General features: G+C 38.0%; 2 long non-coding RNA genes across 5 annotated transcripts in view; one reads left to right on the plus strand and one right to left on the minus strand.

The window, feature by feature from the left end:
- The window catches only part of LOC118904900, a 220,730-nt gene extending 220,558 nt beyond the window's left edge, over positions 1 to 172 (plus strand). For all 3 annotated transcript variants that reach the window (XR_005022119.1, XR_005022118.1, XR_005022120.1), the window contains exon 7: positions 152 to 172. This is a non-coding gene — a long non-coding RNA (uncharacterized LOC118904900). The remainder of the gene's footprint in view (positions 1 to 151) is intronic.
- A 3,550-nt stretch (positions 173 to 3,722) lies between these two features.
- Positions 3,723 to 25,688, minus strand: part of LOC118904902 — a 28,264-nt gene continuing 6,298 nt past the window's right edge. Inside the window, exons 2-5 of one of the 2 annotated variants that reach the window (XR_005022122.1) lie at positions 25,290 to 25,355; positions 18,869 to 18,918; positions 14,866 to 14,992; positions 3,723 to 8,270 (exon numbers count right to left, since the gene is read on the minus strand). This is a non-coding gene — a long non-coding RNA (uncharacterized LOC118904902). Of the gene's footprint in view, positions 8,271 to 14,865; positions 15,014 to 18,868; positions 18,919 to 25,289; positions 25,356 to 25,688 lie in introns of both variants that reach the window. The other variant, XR_005022123.1, reaches the window with a different exon arrangement.

The raw sequence follows: 25,688 nt of genomic DNA on the forward strand, positions 1-25,688 counted from the left end.
TTTTTAATTTTATTTATTTATTTATTTTATTTATTTATGGCTGTGTTGGGTCTTCGTTTCTGTGCGAGTGCCTTCTCCAGTTGCGGCAAGTGGGGGCCACTCTTAATCGCGGTGCGCGGGCCTCTCACTATCGCAGCCTCTCTTGTTGCAGAGCACAGGCTCCAGACGCGCAGGCTCAGTAGTTGTGGCTCACGGGCCTAGTTGCTCCGCGGCATGTGGGATCTTCCCAGACCAGGGCTCGAACCCGTGTCCCCTGCATTGGCAGGCAGATTCTCAACCACTGCGCCACCAGGGAAGTCCTTTATTTACTTTTTAAATTAACTTTTATTGGAGTATAGTTGATTTACAGTGTTGTGTTAGTTTCTGCTAATACAACAAACAGCTGATTTTGTCAACACACAACTGATTCACAGCTAAGTGAATCAGTTATACATAAACATATACCTACTCTTTTTTAGATTCTTTTCCCATATAGGTCATTACAGAGTACTGAGTAGAGTTCACCCTGCTATACAGTAGGTTCTTATTAGTTATCTATTTTATATACAGTAGTGTATATATGTCAATCCCAATCTCCCAATTTATCCCTACCCCCCCGCTTCCCCCTTGGTAACCATAAGTTTGTTTTGTACATCTATGCCTCTATTTCTGTTTTGTAAATAAGTTCATTTGTACAACTTTTCATGTCAATCATACTTCAATCAAGTGTAAGAAAAGAAATGATCCTGATTGTTGGTAGATACTAAATAATTCTAAAGATAAGACGGTCAAATACTGTCATTTGTATCTATAAGGATAAGAAAAGCTACATTGTGTGGCAGGTTATAATGTGTGAATTGAATGTGGTAGTGACATATATAAATAAAATGGCAGAGATCTAATCTGAAAAAAATAGGTGTGAATCAAAGGGGCTGCAGAATCCAAATGGGAAATGCAGCAAATGCCTTTTGCTGTCACTTTAGAGCCGCAGTGGCTTAGCACACGCTTCTCTTATTCCACTTGGCCATCGCCTGCCAAATGAGAATAACACACTTCACATCAGAAGGGAAGTGCCAAAATATTGAGAACTTCTTTTATGACATCAACCTTAAGCTCATGGTCTCCATCATTCAGCCTTTTATTGTTCCTTGCAAAGAGATTTTATCCAGAGTACATCAGCTATAAATGCAAAGGGCATGCGGCTTCAGCTTGGAAAAGTTACATACGAAGTGTCCTAATTGACTTGGATCCTTGAGACTGTCCACATTAGTGGCTAATTAACTTTAAAAAAAAAGAGAGAAGGAAATAAAGCTACTTTTGGCTTAAAAAAAAAAAAACAAAGCCGGAGTTTACACTTTATGTTCAGTCTAAGATCAAGTATGCACTTTTAACCTTTCACCTTCTGACTCTGCTGTGTAAGGGCCAGGTCAGCCTCCAAACAGGACCTCCTCCAAGTGACTGGTATTTTTTAATTGGTTTTCAGTATACGACGTTGAAGTACTTTATTGTCCAAAAGTAATTATATTTATTTAAGACTGTTACTGGAGGAGGGAAAATAAATATCCAGTGGGCCTTTATAAAGTTTTAATATAACTTTCTGTAAAGTATTAAAAAGCATACATACTTATTTCCACTTTTCATACTCTTTTTTGCTTACTAGTCACATAAGAAATATTTATCCTTTCTATTTATGTGCACTAAAAATCCTTAAGGAACTAAGACAACATCACTACCACAATTGTTTTACTTTAAATGACACTATTTTCAAAGATTTAAAAAAAAAAAACTCTCTCTTCCTTTCATCACCAATTACTCTTTCTTGCTCTCCTCTGAGTATATCAGTCCTGGACAGCTAGACCAGACTTTTTAAAATAGTTGCTTTAAGAAAATAAAAAATGGGGAGATTGGGATTGACATATATACACTAATATGTATAAAATGGATAACTAATAAGAACCTGCTGTATAAAAAATATATAAAATGCAAAAATTCAAAAAAAAAGAAAACAAAAAATGATTTAATAAAAAGAAAAAATATATCCTATTTCCTTAGAACCTGTGCAGTATTATCATCTTATATAGTAATCTCTCTGTGCCTCAGTTTTTCCATCTACAAAATAGGAACAATAATAGTACCTATGTTCCAGGATTGCTGGGAAGATTGAACGTGCTAACGTATAAAGACTTAGAACGCTGCCTGGCACGTGGAAAGCACCCTGTGTATAGGCTATCGTTATTGTTATTTTCCCAAAAGGAACCAATTATCTTGCATTCTGTGGAACAGCAATACTGAACTTATAGATCCCCATAGGTACCACACTGCTTGATGGCTTCATTCATGCTGTTCCCTCTGCCTGGAATGACCTTCCTTACTTTGCTTGTCTATTTCCAAGTCTGATTCATCTTGAGAAACCCCTGTTCAGCTCTAACAGCACCTCTTCTGGGAAGACTTCCTTGATAACCTTCTCCCATCCCACGTGAAGATTCCAGATCTCTTCCCCCTGGGCTGTCTCTTTATTTTGAGTATGCTTCCACTATTGTTCTTATGACACTGAATTATAATTTATTTGCTTACATTTCTGTCTGTGTTCTTAAAGTCAGGGACTATGTAGGACTGCCTGATTCCTAGGAGGTTTTCAGTTCATGCTCCTGGAATTGAAGTATTGTTCAGTAGCATCATGTTTCTATGAAGGAAAGAGAAGCAAATTAGATGCCATACATTTTACAAAGAATTAGGATTTCAGAAAGCCTACAATTACTAGTCAGGACAAGGAAAGCCAGCAATATGCAAATCACCTCACTCATCTTTAAAGTCAATTCGTTTCTTCAACACTATTTATTGACCGTTTTCCCTGGGCCTAGTCCTGCCCTTGATCCTTGGGAGTACAGAAATGAGAAAAACAAAAAACAAAAAAACAAAAGCAATCTCCACTCTCATGGAGCTAATGTTCTAGAAGGAGGGAGTCAGACAACAAACAATACATGCAAATAAAAAGTAAATTATATAATGAATTAGAAGATAATAAATGCTATGGAAAAAAAAAAGAGAAGATGGAAAAAAGGGTTTAGGAGGATGAGGAAGGCTGGTATTGGGGAAGTGGCTGTGAGGCAAGAGGAGGGGGGTGTGTGCAAAGTTGTTAAGTAAGGTGGTCAACATTGGCCCCATTGTGCAGGTGGAATTTGAGCAAACAATTGAAAGAAGTGAGTGAGCTAAGCATGTGTCTGCAGGAAGAGAGTTCCACAACAAAGGCCCCGAGATGGGATCGGGCTTGGTATGTTCCGGGAGACCCGTGTGGGTGGAGGGGAGAGCTGACAGGATCAGAGAGGTGACAAGCATCAGAACAGGAGGCCAATGCCTTTCAACTCTCTAGAAAACCAAGTTGAAGAAGGCTCAGAATGTTGTGTTGAAGAATAAATACACTCTGCAAACACTGCATTGTATTAGAAAAGCCATCCAGAGCAGACAGGATTCTCAGAGAAATCCGGAGAAAGACAGAGAAACTCAGGCAACAAGTCTAAAGGAAACACACCGGGAAAAGAGAAATTGAATACGCTTTGCTTCTGTTATCTTTTTTTGCTTTTTTTTTAAACAATTGTTTATTTTTTTAATTGAAATGAAGAATACACTAATGATAATGACTAAGCTCATCTAAAGAAACATAGGAGCTTTCAAATCATCAGAAGAGTCAGAGCCTGGGGAGAGAACTCACTGATTTTGCTCAGTATAGAAATTCAATGGGAGAGCAGAAATTGAGCTGAAGCAGAAAGGAAAGGGAATTATTATTTTCCAAGAATTCTCCCTGTTGTGCCTCTTCTACCAGACAACTTACAAGATCAGAGACTATCATCAAGACAACACTGGGAAGAGGTATGATAATCCCTATTCTACATATGAGAAATCTATAGAGTTTCTGTCATCTTTTTATTAGACCTGCAGGAGACCTCTGTTCATAGGGAGCCTTGTGTAGTCATTTGCCGATGCAATTTTTGTTCTTGAGGTCTAATGGCTTGAAGAACAGAGGAAAAAGCCACACATAAATCTGAGGCTTTCACAGTCATACTTCAAAATGAGCCAGGCCAGGGAAAACATCTAAGAGCTTGGAGACAGTTCTGAGTTTCATCCCAGGCCTCTCAGTAGTTTGTACAATGCAGCAGCATTTGGACAAGAGTGATGGGAAATGATTCCTCTGTAACTTTGGGGTATATTTATATTGTGGAGACTTGGGCAACTCTAATAATATCTTACAATGAATCATTTCATTCATTCATTCAACAATATTAAGTGCTTACTATGTGTCAGGCACTGTTCTAGACCCTAGGGAGATAGCAGTGAATAAACAGCCCAAAATCCTCCTCTTTATGGAGTCAATTGAAGAATATACAAAATATATATGTCAGATGGTGGCAAGGGCTCTGGAGAAAAATAAAGCAGGGTTAGGACAAGTGTCAAAAGCAGTGGAGTCAGGAAGATCACTATTTTATACAAAGCAGCCAGAGAAGTGCTCTCTGATGAAGTGACGGCAGACACTTGAAGAAAGTAAGGGTACAACCATTTAGGATATAAGAGGATTCCAGGCAGAGCAACCGCTAGTGCAAACGGCCTGAGGCAGGAGTGTACGGGAATAAATAATGCTTCATGGTTTATGGATCACTTTCACATTCTTTTTTTTATTTCATCCTCACCAGATCCTTGGAAAATAGAGAAGACAAGTATTGTTTTTTCCCTTTTACCAGTGAATAGACGGAGGGCACAGTAGTGGTTTGGTGAAGAAATGCAAATAAGTGGTTTCTGGAGAACTTGAACCCAAGTCATTCCCAAGTTAATGCTTGTCCACCCACTACCCCCTAGATACCTTGAGGAAGCCAGACATGCTGCAGGACCCCTCACAGACCTTCGGGAATAAGCAAAGCAGCAAGTGAATTAGGTGTTCGCCGTGTGCAGTTTGTGGGCAGGAGCCCTGGAATTGAGCATCCGTCAGAATCACAGAATGTTCACTATTGTTTCTGATCCAGCACGAACAACGCTGACAGACACAGAGGGGACCCATCTCGGTCTGCAAGGAATACGCTGTTTAAGACTTTTCTGAGTCCCTATTTCCTGACCCAGGATCCGACTCTTCCCACGACGCCTGGGAGCGCAAACACCCCTCCCTTCGGGGGGAATCTGACCTCTCACCCACAAGAGTGCGGTCTCAGCTCCGACCCCATTCCCCACCAGGGCGATCGCTGCAGAGCACAATATCCCAACAGCAGTACCGTTCCCAGCCCTGGGGGATTCAGCCTTAAATAATACCACATGTCTGACATTCCCGGACAGTCCTGCTTCCAGCTTTGCCCAGCCCGGCCCAATTCTTTTTTTTTATGGTGGTTTTCCTGCTTGAAGTAAAGGTTATGCCTGCACAGCCCTCCTGCAGCTTTATCAGTCTCAGTTCCCCAGCTCCTGTCAGCAACTGCTCAAACAAGAACACACACACACCCCTGCAAAAGAAAAAGCAAGAGTATACAGGCTCCTTCACAACTTTCACAGAACACTGTTAATTTCAGGTAACATACATATGAACTATCATTGTAGTTTCTCTCTCAAATATATGAGTATATATACATGCACATATATACATATGGACTGTATACACATATACAAGTGCATACACATGCATATACACACACACTCAAATGGCTAAACAAATCATTTATTTAGTTTTAATTGTTTAATATTTATCATGTTCTCAGGATTGGCATGGCAAGTTACTGATTTGTGTGAAGGACTGTTTTAGATTACAGAAACAGTCTTAGAAAAAGAATTCTTGGACAACTTGCAGTTAACTAGGGAATAAGGATATCAAAAATAGCAAAAACTCCCCACAGCGGACACTGGCAGCCAGGCTTCCGGCCCCCCTCTTGCTCTGGGGTTGTTTGACTCCTTAGATTGATTTATAAATCAGTTTTGCAACAGTGATTCCTATAATCCCCCTGGTGAGATTTTTGGCTGCTTCTTCTTCATGTCTTTTAGATTTATATATAAATGAAAGTTGTATATATAAATCATAGTCTTTGGTGTTGGGGGATAAGTCCTACAACCTGATCAGCAGAACATCAAAATGTTCTCAGACCTCTGTTGCTAACAGTAGATCAGAATATTTTTCTTTGTGTTCTTCCAGTCCTTTGCTTCTGTTTTTACTGATATACAGTTAATTTGACCCAAGTAATTTTATACAGCACAAAGAAGAGTTGTAATTGTGGGACTATCCAGTTAGGTAGATGAATATAAATGGCCCGGGTGATGTATGACCACCAAGTCTTCAGTGGACCCACCCTCAGCATTAACCCCTATCTCCTCCACTTTTCCTCTTCAGATTATCTGTTTGGACTCTGAATATCCAACCTAGACTCTAGACACAGCCATAAAACTGAGTTGCAGACACTGAAGTCTACTGTCAGAGCAACCAGTGCTTTGATGTCCTATAACGACATGAGATCAAAAGAGTTTATAATTTTCTCAAGTTTATTATTTGACCATTATTAATGAAATGTGCTGATCATGTAACTTTACTTTTTGTGCTTCCTTAAGTATTGAGGAAGGCATTTATTTTCATAGAGAGCATTAAAAAATGTGATGATTCTAATTCCCTCTGTAACCCACAGTACCTTCTTCTAAAATTTTAGACCCCTTCCTCCTCTGTGTTATGCAGTGATTTTCCCTGGACATTTAGGAGATAATGCGATGTTTTGGCAGAGATGTTTATTTCCAGGCATTACTGCATTTACTATTCTGTTTGACCTCCAAGTCCGGGGTCATGGATGTTGAATGAAGAAATCCCAAAGTGACCAGATGTGAATTACATGTGCTAGACGGGAGATGATTCGAGGAATGGCTGACTGGAAGATGGAACACAGGGCACTGATGGTTTCCTAAGGGCAACATTTATTGGGCAACAGTCTGCCAGCTGGTAAAGGGAGGCACTTGTTCAGTCCTGGTGCTTTATTCTAGCCAAGAGGAAAGGAAAGCCTAAAAGATCAAGGATACAAATGAAAAACAAACATGGAAAGCTGCAAAGTTAAGAACACCAAGAGGGGGAAGCCACAAGGGAACCAGATTATATTTCAGAGTTAAAAAAAAAAAAAAAAAAAAAAAAAAGCACAAAAAAACCTATAATCTGTCTTGTAAATTAATCCCACACTTAATTTTTGAAATTCCTTCCCATCTCCCCAGACTTGAGACAATATGAGGGAAATGGAATGTTATAGGGGAGTGGCAGCCAGGCACTTAGTGGCAAACTAGTTTACTTTCACAATTTCCTTTCATATGTAGATTCAGCCCTGCCTTTTCCTTTGTCATTGCTTACAAAGATCTAAGTTTCCTTCCTGAGGCATCATCTTTTATTAATCAGCTTATCCACAACAGAGTCCAAGAGACTGGAGCTGTGTTCAGACAGATGTTGATAAATGTCTTAAGTTTCTTATAAACGAAATCAAGGCCAGCCATGTTTTATTAATCAGTTATCCTTCATACATATTTTGTCCTCCGTATATTGGCTCACACTTTATATGCCATCCTGTTTACACTGTCCTGATTTAATTCAAGACTGTTAGCCTCTACTTGGAAAGACAGGTAGTCCTGTATGAGTCTTTACATATACTTAAGGGCTAATATAAACAGTCATTTATAGATGCATATTTAGCAAAACAACATTATGTGTTAGTGAGGAAAATGACAATCATGCATTTATGAAGTACGTTTACTTTATTGACAAAGGTAAGAATATAAAAATGGTCAAAAATCTGCTGGTGGAAATGTTTAGGAACTTACCTTTCAGTATCCTTATGCCTCTGCTCAGAAAGTCAAAAACATATTGAACAAACATACTGCTATTAATAGAGCCTCACATGGTCTGGTTTTGTCCTATATCCTAATTTAAGGGATTCTGACTTGGGGCTCCAAAATAGTAAACGCAAATTACTATCAAAGCAGGTCATCTTCCTGATTGTTGCTATAGTGGTTATATTAGTTCAAGGCATATTACAAGGATAAGAAAATAATTAAGCAAGAGAATGATGTTCCACCTATGGAATAAATTATGTATAGTAACAAATAGTCTTCAGGTGTAAACTATGGTGTTAGTCTGGTGTTAATGACCAACTGTTCTATGAAAACCTAGGGTAAAGTTCTTAGTTAGAAGCTAATTTCCTGTCTGCCCTAATTTATACCTTTGCATTCTTCGATTGTCCCACCTTTGGGTCTTCTATATGTGCTGTGCACCTGTGTATCCCACTCTGGTCCATTCTGTGCTCCATCTGGTGGCAGAATTGTTTCTGATTATACAGAAAGTCTCTTGGACTGCAATTTCTTCATGTTCAGGGTTTAAAGAATAGGCCTTCTACCACAAATACACGGGGTTCTGCTCTGCAGTTTTGTCATTTCTATTTTGGTGCCCAGTTGCTATCACTGAGTACAGGCAATGGATCCAGTGCAGGCGTTACAAGCATCCCATCACCCTCTCCCCTGTGCTCTGTGAAATGATCTTTCATCCGCACTGTGCCAGGAAGAGTTTCCTGTACCTCTTTGATTCTGGATGGAATTAGAATACATTCTAGATTAGGAAGCACCTGAAAAACTCTGTCCCATTACCTCAATGCCTATTTCTCTTTGGCTGTTACTCTTTTCTTGTTACAAAAATACCAGTAACAAAGAAACTCTCTGCCCTGGATTGACACTGGGCCTATCAGGGAGGAACCAGTATTTTGCTTATGTGCACGCTTACGATTTGCAAATTGACAAGAGAGATTCCTTCAAAGTAAAAATAGATGATTCTCACAGCATAAAAAATATCTCCTGAGTACGCAAGCTGATATAAAGGCTAGATACCAAAAAATAAACCCTTTCCTAATTTTTTTGTATTTATAATATATCAATGGGCAGTCAGCAGTTATATGTTCCTGGATTTTGGATATAAAACTTGTATATAAGAAAAAAAATAATTTTAGCAAATAACTTCTTAGAATTTTAGAAAATAGGCATTTATGTGTTATGTCTAACCTGCTTTGATCCTATGCTGTATGTTAACCTGAGATAAAATATTTTAAAGATGTTTTAAGATTGATGATTTTTTATGAGCATATTTTTTTTAATTTGAAGTATAGTTGATTTACAATATTGTGTTAGTTTCAGCTGTACAGCATAGTGATTCAGCTTTTTTTTTTTTGTATATTATATTCCATTATAGGTTATTATAAGATACTGAGTATAATTTCCTGTGCTATACAGTAAATCCTTATTGCTTATCTATTTTATGTATAATAGTTTGTATCTGTTAATTCCATACTCCTAATTTGTCCCTCCCACTCTCCCTTTCCACCTTGGCAACCGTAAGTTTGTTTTCTATGTCTGTGAGTCTGTTTCTATTTTTTATATACATTCATTTGTATAATTATAAGTGATATCACATAGTATTTGTCTTTCTCTGTCTGAATTATTTCACTAAGCATAATGTTCTCTGGGTCCATCCATGTTGCTGCAAATGGCAAATTTCATTCTTTTTTCTGGCTGAGTAATATTCCATTGTATATACATATACCACATCTTCTATATCCATTCATCTGTTCATGGGCACTTGGGTTGCCTCCGTGTCTTTGATATTATAAATAGTGCTGCTATGAACATTGGGGTGCATGTATCTTTTCAAATTAAGAGTTTTCATTTTTTTCCAGATATATATCCTGGAGTGGAATTGCTGGATCATATTGTAGCTCTATTTTTAGTTTTTTAAGAAACCTCCATACTGTTTTCCATAGCAGCTGTACCAGTTTTCATTCTCAGTGGCAGTGTACAAGGGTTCCCTTTTCTCCACACCCTCTCCAGCATTTATTATTTGTAGAATTTTTGTAGACAGCCATTCTGACAGGTATGAGGTGATACCTCATTGTGGTTTTGATTTGCATTTCTCTAATATTAGCAGTGTTGAGCATCTTTTCATGTGCCTGTTGGCCATCTGTATGTCTTCTTTGGAGAAATGTCATTTAGGTTTTCTGCCCATTTTATGATTGGGTTGTTTGTTTTTTTGACATTGAGTTGTATGAGCTGTTTTTATATTTTGGATATTACCCCCTTGCTATTTGTATTTTTTTCAAATATTTTCTCCCATTCTGTATAATGTCTTTTTGTTTTATTGGTGGTTTCCTTTGCTATGCAAAAGCTTTTAAGTTTGATTGTCTCATTTGTTTATTTTTGCTTTTATTTCTTTTGTCTTGGGAGACTGATCTAAGATAATATTGCTATGATTTATGTCCAAGAACATTTTGCCTATGTTCTCATCTAGGAGTTTCATGGTGTCATGTCTTACATTTAGGTCTTTAATCCATTTTGAGTTTATTTTGTACATGGTGTGACGAAAGGTTCTAGTTTCTTTTTTTTTTTTTTTACATGTAGTTGCCCAGCTTTCCCAACACCATTTCTTGAAGAGACTGTGTTTTCTCCATTGTATAGTCTTACCTCTCTTGCTGTAGATTAATTGACCATAGGTGCATAGGTTCATTTCTGAGCTCTCTATTCTGTTCCCCTTATCTATATGTCTGTTTTTGTGCCAATGCCATGCTGTTTTGATTACTGTAGCTTTGTGTATAGTCTGAGGTCTGGGAGGGTTATACCTCCAGCTTTCTACTTTTTTCTCAGGATTGCTCTCTTAATTTCCCTTTCTGATAGTTCATTATTAAAGAAAAGCAACAGATTTCCATACATTAATCCTGTATCCTGCAACTTTATTGAATTCATTTATTAGTTCTAATAGTGTTTGTGTGGAGACTTTAGGGTTCTCTTTATAGAGTATCAGGTCATCTGCAAATAGTGAGAGTTTTACCACTTACCTTCCAATTTGGATACCTTTTATTTCTTTTTATTGTCTGATTGCTGTGGCTAAGACTTCCAATGGTTAGAAGTGGTGAGAGTGGGCATCCTTGTCTTGTTCCTGAATTTAGCAGGAAGCTTTTCACTGTTGAGTATTATGTTGGCTGTGGGTTTGTTGTACATAGCTTTTATTATGTTGAGATATATTCCCTCTATACCCACTTTGGTGGGAGTTTTTTTTATCATGAATGGGTGTTGAATTTTGTCAAATGCTTTTTCTGCATCTATTGAGATGATAATGTGGTTTTTGTCTTTCCTTTTGTTAATGTGGTATGTCACATTGATTTGCATATGTTGAATCATCATTGTGACCCTGGAATAAATCCAACTTGATCATGGTGTATGATCCTTTTTATATATTGTTGGATTCAGTTTGCTAATATTTTGTTGAGGACTTCTGCATCTATATTCACCAAAGATATAGGCTTGTAATTTTCTTTTTTTGTAGTGTCTTTGTCTAGTTTTGGTATCAGGGTGATGGTGACCTCATAGAATGAATTTTGGAGTGGTCTCTCCTCTTCAAATTTTTGGAGTAGTTTGAGAAGCAAGGTGTAATTTCTTCTTTATATGTTTGATAGAATTCCCCAGTGAAGCCATCTGGTCCTGGACTTCTGTTTGCAGAGAGTTTTTTAAATTACATATTCTATTTCCTGTCTATTGATCAGTTTGTTCAAATTATCTGTTTCTTTTTGACTCAGTCTTGGCAGTCTGTATGTTTCTAGAAACTTGTCCATTTCTTCCAGGTTGTCCAATCTGTTGTCATATAACTGTTCATAATATTCTCTTATAATTTTTTGTATTTATATGGTATTGGTTATTATTTCTCCTCTTTGATTTCTTAGTTTGTTTATTTGGGTCCTCTCTCTTTTCTTCTTGGTGAACCTGGCTGGAGGTCTGCCAATTTTGTTTATCTTTTCAAAAAAACAGGTCTTGATTTTATTGATCTTTTCTATTGTTTTTTATCTCTATTAAATTATTTTCTTTCTTACCTTTATTATTGCCTTCCTTCTGCTGATTTTTTTTTAAACATCTTTATTGAAGTATAATTGCTTTACAATGGTGTGTTGGTTTCTGCTTTATAACAAAGTGAATCAGTTATACATATACATATGTTCCCATATCTCGTCCCTCTTGCATCTCCCTCGCTCCCATCCTCCCCATCCCACCCCTCTAGGTGGTCACAAAGCACCGAGCTGTTCTCCCTGTGCTATGCGGCTGCTTCCCACTAGCTATCTATTTTACATTTGGTAGTGTATATATGTCCATGACACTCTCTCACCCTGTCACATCTCACCCCTCCCCCTCCCCATATCCTCAAGTCCATTCTCTAGTAGGTCTGTGTCTTTATTCCCGTCTTGCCACTAGGTTCTTCATGGCCTTTTTTTTTTTTTTTCCTTAGATTCCATATATATGTGTTAGCATACTGTATTTGTTTTTCTCTTTCTGACTTACTTCACTCTGTATGACAGACTCTAGGTCCATCCACCTCATTACAAATACCTCCATTTCATTTCTTTTTATGGCTGAGTAATATTCCATTGTATATATGTGCCACATCTTCTTTATCCATTCATCTGTCGATGGACATTTAGGTTGCTTCCATGTCCTGGCTATTGTAAATAGAGCTACAATGAACATTTTGGTACATGACTCTTTTTGAACTATGGTTTTCTCAGGGTATATGCCCAGTAGTGGGATTGCTGGGTCGTATGGTAGTTCTATTTGTAGTTTTTTAAGGAACCTCCATACTGTTCTCCATAGTGGCTGTATCAGTTTACATTCCCACCAACAGTGCAAGAGGGTTCCCTTTCCTCCACACCCTCTCCAGCATTTATTGTTTCTAGATTTTTTGAAGATGGCCATTCTGACCGGTGTGAGATGATATCTCATTGTAGTTTTGATTTGCATTTCTCTAATGATTAATGATGTTGAGCATTCTTTCATGTGTCTGTTGGCAATCTGTATTATCTTCTTTGGAGAAATGTCTATTTAGGTCTTCTGCCCATTTTTGGATTGGGTTGTTCGTTTTTTTGTTATTGAGCTGCATGAGCTGCTTGTAAATCTTGGAGATTAATCCTTTGTCAGTTGCTTCATTTGCAAATATTTTCTCCCATTCTGATGGTTGTCTTTTGGTCTTGTTTATGGTTTCCTTTGCTGTGCAAAAGCTTTTAAGTTTCATTAGGTCCCATTTGTTTATTTGTGTTCTTATTTCCATTTCTCTAGGAGCTGGGTCAAAAAGGATCTTGCTGTGATTTATGTCATAGAGTGTTCTGCCTATGTTTTCCTCTAAGAGTTTGATAGTGTCTGGCCTTACACTTAGGTCTTTAATCCATTTTGAGTTTATTTTTGTGCATGGTGTCAGGGAGTGTTCTAATTTCATACTTTTACATGTATCTGTCCAATTTTCCCAGCACCGCTTATTGAAGAGGCTGTCTTTTCTCCACTGTATATTCTTGCCTCCTTTATCAAAGATAAGATGTCCATATGTGTGTGGATTTATCTGTGGGCTTTCTATCCTGTTCCATTGATCTATATTTCTGTTTTTGTGCCAGTACCAAACTGTCTTGATTACTGTAGCTTTGTAATATAGTATGAAGTCAGGGAGCCTGATTCCCCCAGCTCCATTTTTCGTTCTCAAGATTTCTTTGGCTATTCGGGGTCTTTTGTGTTTCCTTCTTCTGCTGATTTTGGGCTTTGTTTGTTCTTCTTTTTCTAATTCTTTTAGGTGGTAGGTTAGGTTGTTTATTTCAAATTTTTCTTATTTCTTGAGGAAGGCCTGTATCGCTATGAACTTCTCTCTTAGAACTGCTTTTGCTGCCTCCCATAGACATCTGTGAAGTTGTCTCAAGGTATTTTTTGATTTCTTCTTTGATTGCATCAGTGACCCATTGGTTTTTTTTAGTAGCATGTTGTTTAGTCTCCATATGTTCTCTTTTCCCCCATTTTTCTTTTTGTAGTTGATTTCTAGTTTCATACTGTTATGGTCAGAAGAGATGCATGAAATAATTTCTATCCTCTTAAATTTGTTGAGGCTTGATTTGTGACCTAGTATGTGGTCTAACCTAGAGAATGTTCCATGTGCCTTTGAAAAGAATGTGTGTTCTGGGTTTTTTTTGGATGTAGTGTCCTGTAGATATCAATTTAGTCAAACTGGTTTACTGTGTTATTTAGGACCTCTGTTGCCTTACTGATTTTTCTATCTGGATGGTCTGTCCACTGATGTCAGTGGGGTGTTAAAGTCTCCTACTATTATTGTATTATTATCAATTTCTCCTTTTATGTCTGTTAGTATTTGCTTGATATATTTAGGTGCTCCAATATTGGGTGTGTATATGTCAATGAGTGTAATATCCTCTTCTTCTATTGATCCCTTTATCATTATATAATGCTCTTCTTTGTCTTTCTTTACGGCGTCTGTTTTAAAGTCTACTTTTTCTGATATGAGTATTGCTACCCTCACTTTCTCGTCATTTCCATTTGCATGAAATATCTTTTTCCATCTCCTTACTTTCAGTCTGTGTGTGTCTCTCACCCAAAGGTGAGTCTCTGAGCACTTATTTTTTAGAATTAGGCATAATTTACGTACAATAACATTTAGGGAATTTGTTTCCAGTTTGAAGACAATTGGACAATTGTATCCACCTGTGTAACCACCACCCAAAACAAGTTATAGAACATTCCCAGTACCCTATAAAACATTCCCATGTGGCCCATTCCAGTAAATTTCCACCTCAAGCAACCACTTTCCAATTGCTAACAGTTTAGATTAGTTTTGCCCAGTTTGGGCTTCATACAAATGGAATCATACAGTATTCATTCCTTTTTGTCTGGCTTCTTTCACTAAACAGTGTTTGGTAGCTTCATCCATGTTATAGTTGCCAAGTCTGATTGCTTTCTGTTTTCAAAAATATTATGAGGTACATGCTGGATCAAAAAATACTGAGAAATTAGAAAGTATGAAATAATAAGTTTTTTAATGATAAAAATTACCTTGAAGATCCTTCTGCCCTAATTTGCAGCCCAGCTTGTGAGTCTCCCATATGATGCTTGTGCTACCTGGAGCTCTGGCCTTTGTAGGAACATCTCCAATACAGGAACCCATCACTTCACGAGGCATCTAAAGTACCATGAGTCCATACTTTAAAAAAGATGTAAGAATACTATGTAAATTTCCCAGATTATTAGAAATGATCCTTCATAGTTTTAACGTGTGGAAAGGGCTCTAGTGAAGAAGGGAGAAAATTTCCTCAAACAAATAATATTTTGCTAAAGTTTCAGTTTTGTTTCTGAGTCGGAATATCTGCAGTCCTAAAAGAAGGACTCTGTTTCAAATTGCTTTCCTCCTGTAAAGAATTTGCAAGTCGTAGTCATATTTTTTCAGTAATAGATTTCTGTATTTCTAAGGAAGCCTACATAAAAAATCATTAATTTTACATATTTCCTATCTCCTTTATTATTTTACACAGTTGAATAAATTCCCTTCAAGCCTGATCAATGTCCTGGTCAACGCTTGGGTTGTGCTTAATCTTTCATGAAATCAATCAGATACTCTTATGTTTTATTTCCTCAAGTAGCGACAGAATCAGGATTATTAACAATACCAATAGATCACACTCAGCTTTTTGGTTTCCTCAGTGTAAGTTAAGCCCTTAAAAACAAACTCTATAAAACATTTTATTCTGGTTTTCCTATTGTTTATGATTATATTTCCATTTGACTAACTTCATAGTAAACAACAGCAATGCAAGTGATAATGGCAGGGATAAATTAATCACTGAAATTTGTCAGCCAAAGATTATCTAAGCACTTACTTTAAACTGATTTATGAAATTTGAAGAATATCTGAAAGACAGAGACTTTTAAAAATAATGTCACATTTTACTATATATATCAGAATATAGGGCATCAAATCCAGACAGTTATATACAGCATGTGTTTCTTGAGAACAAGGACTTCTTCATCTCCTCTTCCTTTTCCTCCCTTCTCTCCATATTTTTCTTTTTTTTTTTTTTAACATCTTTATTGGAGTATAATTGCTTTACAATGGTGTGTTAGTTTCTGCTTTATAACAAAGTGAATCAGCTATACATATACATATATCCCCATATCTCCTCCCTCTTGCATCTCCCTCCCACCCTCCCTATCCCACCCCTCTAGGTGGTCACAAAGCACTAAGCTGATCTCTCTGTGCTATGTGGCTGCTTCCCACTAGCTATCTATTTTACATTTGGTAGTGTATATATGTCCATGCCACTCTCTCACTTCATCCCATCTTACCCTTGAGCCCTTCTACGTTCTAGTTTGGTACTCAAGTGTAAGTTCCATGTCCGTCTGTTCTCTGAGTAAGATTTCTTACCTAAGTATACAGAGTTGATAATGACAGACATAGGAGGAAGCTTGGCTTCTGTCTCGACCTCTCTCTCCACATAACCAAGTCAATTACATTTTGGCTGCTAAGGCTGTTGCCTCTTCCCAGCTCCACCACTCCTGTTTTTTTCTAGACTCTAAATGAATTTGTACAATTTGTTCCTAAACTGGTCTCCATAACCTGACTCCTAACAATACATCCTCCACATGGTCCCCAGAAGAGCTTTTTATAACTCAGACCTGACCATGTCACCTTCCTGCTTGAACCAGGCAATGGTCCCCCATGATCTCAGGTGAAAAACTAAAATCTTGGCTTAGCCTATAAGGCCCTGTAAAACCTTACCGTTTTCCAGCTCTCCACCTGCATTTTCCACCTGCTCACTGTAGCAACTCAAGGCTGCTCAGGTACATGAGAGTCCAGTCTCTGAATGTATTTGTGCCTGCCTTTTTGTTGCTGTTGTTTGTTTTCATCCTGAAAGCCCATCACCCTGTCTGCACCTGGCTGATCACTATTACATTACCTTGGACTTCCAGGACCTCCCCTCCAGCCCTCATCTTTGGTCAGGTTAGGCACACACAGTAACCTGGGCCCGCCTCTACCTCACCCCTAACCATTAATATTATCTGCATCTCCTTAGATGACATTAGCACCTGATTCTTAGTCTTCTGCTGCCCCTAGCCCAAGTTGTCCTTTTATCACAATGACTCTGTGTGGTTGATCAATTCAATAACTTATCTTCAAAATTCACTGACCTCTTCCACTCTGTTTTAGCAGCTCATTCCCAAGATTTTTTTTTTTAATATAATCATTGCCTAGAGCTCACCCCACTCTGAAATCTTAAACTTTATTATATCAGTGTCCAAGTAAAACCTTCAATGCCTTCGTCCCTTTCACTCCCTTATTCTCATTACATCTTCATGACCGCTCTTACTTTGGCTGCAACTTTTCTAACAGTCTACCCACACTCTGACTCTGCATGCTCCTCCACCAAAGAATATTTTATACTCATTCAATCTACTCCAACACAACACAAATTCATCAGTTTTCAATTAAGACTAGCCCCCCCTAGTCTTTTAATGAAGACTAGGTTTCACTAAAATCATGGAGCAAAGATCACTAATCCCCTCTTGATTAACAAATCCAATGGACTCTTGTCATTCCTGATATTTCTTCATCTTTCCATGGCATTTGCCTCCACTAATTTCTTTCTTGGTTTCTTTGTCACTGACATCCCCTGGTCAACCTGGTTTGTCTTCCCAGTCTTCTTTATGCATTGATTGTTCCAGGGGGCAGTCTTCAGCCCTCCTCTCTCGCAGGCCATTTCCACACTCCAATGGCTTCAACTATGATTCATATACTGATGACCCCAAACTCTCTGCCTTTAGCTCAGCTTTCTCTCCTATATACCAGTGCCCCATGAACTTCATCACAAGAAACTCAAGCCCACGAAATCCAAAATTGAGCCTGCTGTCACTGCCCTAAAATGTTATCTTCCTCTTACATTTTTGTTGTTATTAATAAACTCAATTTCTCTCCACTCACTAACTCAAGCCAAAAATGCAAGAGTCTTCACAAATCTCTTGGTTTTCTCATTCCCCACATTAAAATAGGAATCAAGTTCTTTCTCTCCTATCTTATTCACGTCTCATATTGTCCCTTATCCATTCCCATCACTGTGTGTTGTTCAAACCCCACCATCTCTTACAATAGTCCCTCCAAGCTGACCTCTCTACCCCCAGCCTCACGGTCTTCCAGCCCATTTTTCTCATTGCAGTCAGAGGGAGCTTCCTAAACGCAAATCTCATCTCATTAGGCTCCTAGATCTCAACTTTCTATAGCTGTGGCTTCTACATGTGGTTGCACGTTAACATCGCCTAGTGAGATATTTTTAAAATATCACTCCTACAGATTCAGAGAGAACCGGTTGTGAACAGGATTGGGATGATGGCATTTTTTAAAAGTCCCAAGTGATTCTACTATAAAACCGAAGAGCAATGATTCTACAGAATAAACCCAAAAGCCCTACTTCTTGCTCCATTTTCATATTTTCTGCCTCTATTCATTCTATACACAGCTGTATAGAGTGATCCTTCTCCACTGTCTCTGCTACCTCGGCTTCTTCTGCCTAGAACTCCTTTTCATAGCAAGTCAAGACTCTAGTCATGTTATGGGCTGAATTGTGTCCCCCAGATTTATATGTTGAAGGCCTAATTCCCAATATTTCAGAATGTGACTGCATTTGGAGACAGGGCCATTAAGGAGGTTGAAATGAGGCCCTCGGGGGGGGGCTCTAATCCAATCTGACTGGTGTCTTTAAAAGAAGAGGAAATTTGTACACACAGAGAGACATCAGGGATACATACACACACACACACACACAGGGAAGACCACGTGAGGACACGACCGAGAAGGCAGCCATCTGCAAGCCAGGAGAGAGGCCTCAGTTGAAGGAGCCACCTCTGTGTGGGGCAGTGCAGTCATTGTGACAGAAGCAAAAAGTGGGCATGGCAAACAGTAGGCTGACTCTGAAAACTTCTGCTTAGAAGTGACAGTTAGAATAACAACAGTTATTCTCATCTCTGACTTGACCCTCCCCAAATAGGAATACAGTCTCGACCCATGTACCTGGTAATCAGACTTCCAGCAGCCTCAATTTTCGGTATCTACCTGTAAACCTGAAAATAATTTTAAAAACCATGTGAGAAGCTTTGGAGTACCAAGGAAAAGAGTTACTATCAAGCACATGCCTTTTATTCATTGATGGAATGTAGCACCTTACATAAAGCCTTAGCTAAGGCCCACTAGCAGAAAAGAGTGTCTAAAATATTTAATGTAGAGACAAATATTACAGGCATACCTTGGAGATACTGCAGGTTCAGTCCCAGACCACTGCAATAAAGTGAACCTCACAATAAAGCGAGTCACATGAATTTTTTGGTTTCCCAGTGTGTATAAAAGTTACATTTATGCTATCCTGTAGTCTATCAAGTGTGCAATAGCGTTATGTCTAAAACGCGTAGGTATCTTAATTAAAACATACGGTATTGCTAAAAAGTGTCAAAATAGTAACATCGAAGATCACTGATCACAGATTACGATAACAAATACAATAATAATGAAAAGGTTTGAAATATTGCAGGAATTATCAAAATGTGACACAGAGACATGAAGTGCGCATATGCTGCTGGAAAAATGGAAGCAGTGTTGCCACAAACCTCCAATTTGTGGAAAACACAAATCCGCGAAGCACAAGAAAGTGAGGTCTGCCTGTATAGTGCAATTAGGTAGCAGATGTTCAGAGTTAGAGAATTTAGATGAAGAAATTTTAAAGATCATCTTCTCCTGTGCTTTTATTTACAAATATATATATACATAAAATTAAGGACCAGAGTGGTAAAAGACCTCCAGATCACCTTTCTGTGAACCAAGACTGGATCTCTGGTTGTCCTGACCCTGTGTTCCAGAGACCTTTCCATACACACTTCTGGCATCTCATATCCTAATTCTGGATTGGAATATTTAAGAAGCCAAGGATCTGAGTCATTCCGTTTAAATAAATCTCCACTGGAGAGGTTGAAATTAAAGAAAAATCTGTTCCTGTTGTGAGGCTTGCAGTATCTGGGGAACTGACTTCTCTGGAACAATGTGTTCCCTGATGCTGATGAATAAATGAGGCCTCATTGTTCATAGTTTATTTACAAATGAATCTATAGAAGCATAAAATTTAGAACTGTTCTCGATTAGTTATTCTTTCATGTTTACTCACTCAAGTATTAAATCTTCCACAATCATGAATTTCCTTTGGGAACAAGTCTTCTGGTTTTGATAGTTCCCACTATTGAAAAGTTTTTTATTGATATTTGACCTATTTTTTTCCCATACTTTTATCCCACTTATCCTACTTATCCTGTTTAGATCAGGCCACATCATCTTCCCCAAGTGCTTATGCTTTTCATATATGTTATGACTCATCCAAATTATCATTTAGTCGGGCTCTCCATGTGCATTGCTTTAGTGTTGTTATGGACCTTACTCTCTTTACTAGAATAAATCTCTCGTAATGAGATACAAAGCCCCGGGAATATCACCATACTTGCAGAGAGAGGGGCTAACTGTCCTTGTGTCTTTGTTATTAAGTGTAATATGAGGCGCCTATGCTAAAAAAAAAAAAAAAGAGAGTTTTTCCTTTCACATCACCTAGTACACTTCTGTTAATGTTTAGCCCACTAATTTCTATGTGTTTTTTCCTGTTAATTAGATTCCAACTAATAATAGGTTTTATTCTTCAGATCACATTTAACCAAAGAAATAAGTCAACGTATCCATCAGTATTCCTATTTAATGGCTTCCGTTATTCTTAATTTCCTCACCTGTTAATTGGAGAGAAGAGCCTGGTGCCATACTTTGCACAAAGTAGATACGTAATTATTAGCTTTTTTTCCCTCCTATCATTCCCATTTCTACTTCCCACCAGTGCCTTTTTCTTCCTTAGATACCCCATGAGCTACCTACGCTCTGCCTTTAACCCTAAGGCTTCTGTTGATTGATGCTACAGCTTTCATTAGCACCTTCCCTGGATCATGTCATTATTTCCTTTTGTTTACAGAATTTCAGCCCTGTTTTCCAGCTAAGTGCAGCTTCTCTGTTCCTAACAGAAAATAAATTCTTTTTGTCAGTAAATCTCAGGAGACCATATTATGTCCTTTACTAAAATTCCAATATAACATCTGCTGAATCTTACAGTTCAAGCCAAAAAGAAGTTATTAAGCTTGTATAGTTCGATTTGTTTTTTGTAAACGCTGGTTATATACTGCTAATCACTTGTATTCTAATAGGTGTTCAATTTACCATCATATAATCTATTCCTTCTAGAACATGGATGCAAGTCTATTTTAAAATAACATGACGTTTTTATAATTATAAAAGTGGTACTAGCTCATTGTACAAACTCTGAAAAGTCAGGTGAAGTACAAAGAAAAAAGAAAAAGAATGCCTGCAGTTATTGATACATTGCAGAGATAACTCTCTTAACATTTTAGTGTATTTTGCTCACATACATTTTACCCAAGTTGAATATATGAAACTATGCGCCTATTTCTTTTCTTATAAAACAATACAGTAAACTTTAATGAGTACTATATTGTTTTCATTTTTTCTTTCCTCAACTTTCCACAATTAAATTTTTTCCATATAAGTCAACAAATATTAACCTCCTAAATACAGCATAAATTTAAATCATAACTCAACAGCCAATGTAAGCACATACTGTAGCTCAGTGGACTTCAAAAGAAGTCATTACAGATTTTAAACAAATATGATTTGGGTTTTTTTATTTTCTAAAATTTCTGCTTTTCATTAGGGGCTGACTTTGAAACTCATCATTACATTCTAATGATTCTCAATTTCTCCATTGCCTTTCTCTTGTTATAAATCACCAAGTGGTAATAAATAATAGAAAATCCAAAATTGGCTGACATAAGGGACAATTTTGTTTTCACTGTCTTTCCGTGGACAAACTTGCACTAATTTTCTTTACTTCTAATACAAAGATCCTCTTAATCTTGCAACAATCCATCCATATTTTGGTTTGGCTTTAATCTTCACCTTCCTTTCTTATTCCCATCCCCCACCCCGCCCCGTTCCTTTGTAATGAGTTTTTATTATGTTGAGCATGATTGTTCATCATTGATAGAAAGTTTTCCTAGTATTTTCAGACTTTCAGTGAATTCCAACTAGGTTGACTGAATACAGATGCTGCTTCTTTTTTATGACTCACCAAATTGGCCTATGAATAAATCCGAGACATTCTTGAGAGGTTATATTTTAGCTTTGGAATGATTAGCAAGCTCATAGACAGATGGGTAGTTCTAATTTGCCAGGAGTGCCTACATTTTTTCAAGATTTAGTATGTCTACTTGCAGGGGAAGAAGGCTGTTCCACTTTTCCTTGGGTTGTAGTTTCTGAGACAGATGCCCATTCAGACACTTCGTTGTTGGGCATTTGAAGAGTTCACTGCTGCAACCCTTCCTATCCTACAGTGCTGCACCTACACTCCTTAACGCTCTCCTTCCAGCTGGGAGGATCCTACCACACTTTGAGATTCATGAGCACAGTGACTGGATTTGGTTCTTTTCCGAATCCCCAGTGTCTGATCCAATGCTTGGCACCTAATTGACACTTGAGTTGAAATGATCAATCAGATATGGTAAAGCTCATTCCGTATCAATCTCCTTTATTCTGTACAAATCATTTCAAATGACTAACCTAAACATCATTACACAAAAGTCAACAATACAGTGTTGTGATTAAACTAATGGGCTTGGGAAGTAGTCTGTCTAGATTAGATTCCCAGCTCTACCACTTACTTGCTTTGTGAACTTGAACAGATGACTAAATTGTCTCAAATCTTCTGTCTACAAAATGGGAATGATCCTAATACCTAAATGACAGGATTGCAATTAGATGCGCATTTTTCAGGACAGTACCTTGCACGTAGTACTTGTTCAATGCATACTAACAGCAATTATGGGTATGGAAGGTCTCTGATGGAACACAAGGGAGCACTCATTTACACTGGACTGTATTAGTGTAAATCAGTATAGTCTAAGTGTGATGGAAATGAAAAGAAGAACACAAGCGTCTCAAAAATACTTCTGGGCATATAAATTTTGATCTAAGAGGAAATGCTGAAGGAGTTCCTTTCTGGATAAGAAAGCACAGGGAGATCACACACAATAAAACAATGTCATCAGCACTTGTCTGATTAAATTCCATCTCTGGAATCCTCTTTCATTGTATCTCAAGCCTAAGTCCAGTCTCCCCAACAAGAGTATAAGTTCCTTGGGTGTCAAGTCTGGGTCATAAATTTCTGGGTGACACAAAGAGCGGGTTGGGTTAATAAATAAAAAACAAATGGATTACTCTTACAACTTTGTTAGATTGTTTCCATATATCAGTCCTATTAACTTGAAAAATAAAAAGTGAATTGAAAGATTAACTTTATTATCAATTTAGCCCCAATGTTTCCTTTCAACCTCGTATGAACTCACTGGCCATCCTCCTCCTCCAGCAATGCACTAATCCCCTATTTGTAGACTCTTCTGACCCTTTGGTTTCAGTTCCCACTTTCTTTACCTGGAAGTTAAAGAAACCAACAGCTACTGTTGTGTTTTTAAGATCTTCAAAAGCAGGAGAGAATGCCAGCTCATTGAGAACAGAAGGGGTGGTCTACTCTTCGAGCAACAATGTTTAAGCTTAGGTGCCCCCAGGATTTGTGATATCTGAGACCAGTGAGTAGCCTCCTTGAATGAATATGCTTGGTTCAATAAATCACTGTGGAAGAAATAAACTAATTTCCTAGTTTAAAGAGGCCATTGTCTCCTGAAATACTATTGTTTTTGTAAAACTGGGAACTAAGACAATATTTTTTTAGACAAATGTCTGATTTGGTGGTTCTGGGTAAGATGTGTTGTCACTAAAGGTTTGGTGAACCAGCAGTTAGTTCTGTCTTCATCAAGAATGGCAAGATAAAAGATAGCAGAGGAGGTGGGTTTGGATATATTGGGTTGGCCAAAAAGTTCGTTCGGGTTTTTCATGCCACCTTATTTCGGAAGAACCCAAACGAACTTTTTGGCCAACCCAATAATAAACTTAAACCGTAAGGTTTAAAGCAGATTTCTAAGGTGACCAGGGTAGCCTCTCCTCTGGAGAGCTTTAGTGGGCTCAGTCAGGGGCTTTTGAAACGGTTTTCCTTTGATTCAACAAAGATGTTTGGTTATTTTGGACAATAATTTGTCACCCATCCCCCTTTCCCCTTTAATTTGTCTATTGTCAAATAAAGTCATCTTTTTTTGATAGCTGGAATTCAGGAGGCATTGACATCTTGTGATGTGAGTTAAACTCTTTTGTGGTCACTGCCCCCATTACCTGGCCTCAAGCCAGCCTGAAGTCCCCTCTGATGTATAAATCTCCTTTGCTAATCTGGCATTTATTTGGCCCCTTTCTGTTCATCATGAATCTCCCTAATTTGTGAATCCATGCTCTCCTTAGTAGTCATTCATCAGAAGGATCCATTTTATCTCCTCAAAGAAATCAGATTCATATTTTTCTGTTATAAAAAACAGTCATCCAGATGAAAGGGCCATTGATCGTTAAACACTGAAGCACCTGCCAAGGGAAGGTATGGCTTTTGCTCCAGAGAAACTCCTCAGGTCCCAGAGCCATATGTGGGGTGACTTACAGAGTCCTGTCACAAGGCAGGGTTTAGGCAGGGCCTTCGTGAGCAGCGGTGTTCAAGCTTCAGAGCCTCAGAGCTCATTCTAGAGATGAGTAACTTCAGGGTCAGAAAGGGACCATGAGTACGAAGGCAGGACTTCGCTTAGAATTCTACAAAGCTTTGCAATAGTAAGTCCAGGAACACTGGCTGAGATTAAACCCACGCTGAGTCAAACAAATTGACTCCATTGGACAAAGATGCTGAAACATCATGCTCCCCTTGTTCTACTTTGTCCCTGCCTCTTCCACATGGCTCCCCAATGTGGACTGGTGGCTTTTCAGTTAGTACACATTTCTCGAAATTTGAACCCTGATCTTTATAAATTCTGCCTAAATATATGCACATGTGTTTTTCTAGCTATAACATTTACATAATGTTGAAGAAGCAAAATAATATTATCCATTCACTTTTGTTTCTCAATTTTCAGAAAGTCTGTATTTCTTCCCTCTAAGTTTGGACTATGTGAACAGGTCATTCCCAGAGTAAAGCATTCAGGCAGATGTTTCCTTCAGGGGCAGACCGCGTAGGAGGAAATCTCTTTGATTCTTTTCTCTCTCTTTCTCTCTCTTACCCTCTTCTGCTTCTTTCATACCCTCTCCTGTTTCTTCTCACCTTTTCTTCACAGCATATGAGAAATGAGGATTCAGCAGTCACCTTTCAATATAGACAATATAAAATCTAAACAAGATAACCCAGGCCCTACAGAGGAAACAAAAGTGAGCTCTATAAAACATGAAGAAATGGAATATGCAACATAAACACAGAACAAACCTTGTTTCTCCAGAAACTGGTCTTCTTTAGCTATGGGTGGTAAGTCTTGCTTCCTGGAGATGACCACTGTAAAATGGATAAAAACACACCCGTGAAACAGATAATCAAGTTAATCTTTTGACCCTAATCCTATTATTTTAATCTTTAAAAAAGAAAACAAAGGCTATTCATTATTGTTAAGTCAGAAAACATTCTAGTGTGATTCACGTTTTATCCCACTTTCTAAGAGGCCAAACAGCAATAATTAAGAACATACAAGTGCCAAATAGGGCAAAGAATAAGGAATCCTTTCTGCAGAACTGGAAAAACCTGTATTTGATTTACATAAGGACCCTTTCTTTTTTCTTCATTTTAGTTAAATATACCAGTTTCAAAAAGCGTTCCCCATGACATCGATTT

Source organism: Balaenoptera musculus, chromosome 12 (genome assembly GCF_009873245.2).
Source record: "Balaenoptera musculus isolate JJ_BM4_2016_0621 chromosome 12, mBalMus1.pri.v3, whole genome shotgun sequence".
Taxonomy (NCBI): Eukaryota; Metazoa; Chordata; class Mammalia; order Artiodactyla; family Balaenopteridae; genus Balaenoptera; species Balaenoptera musculus.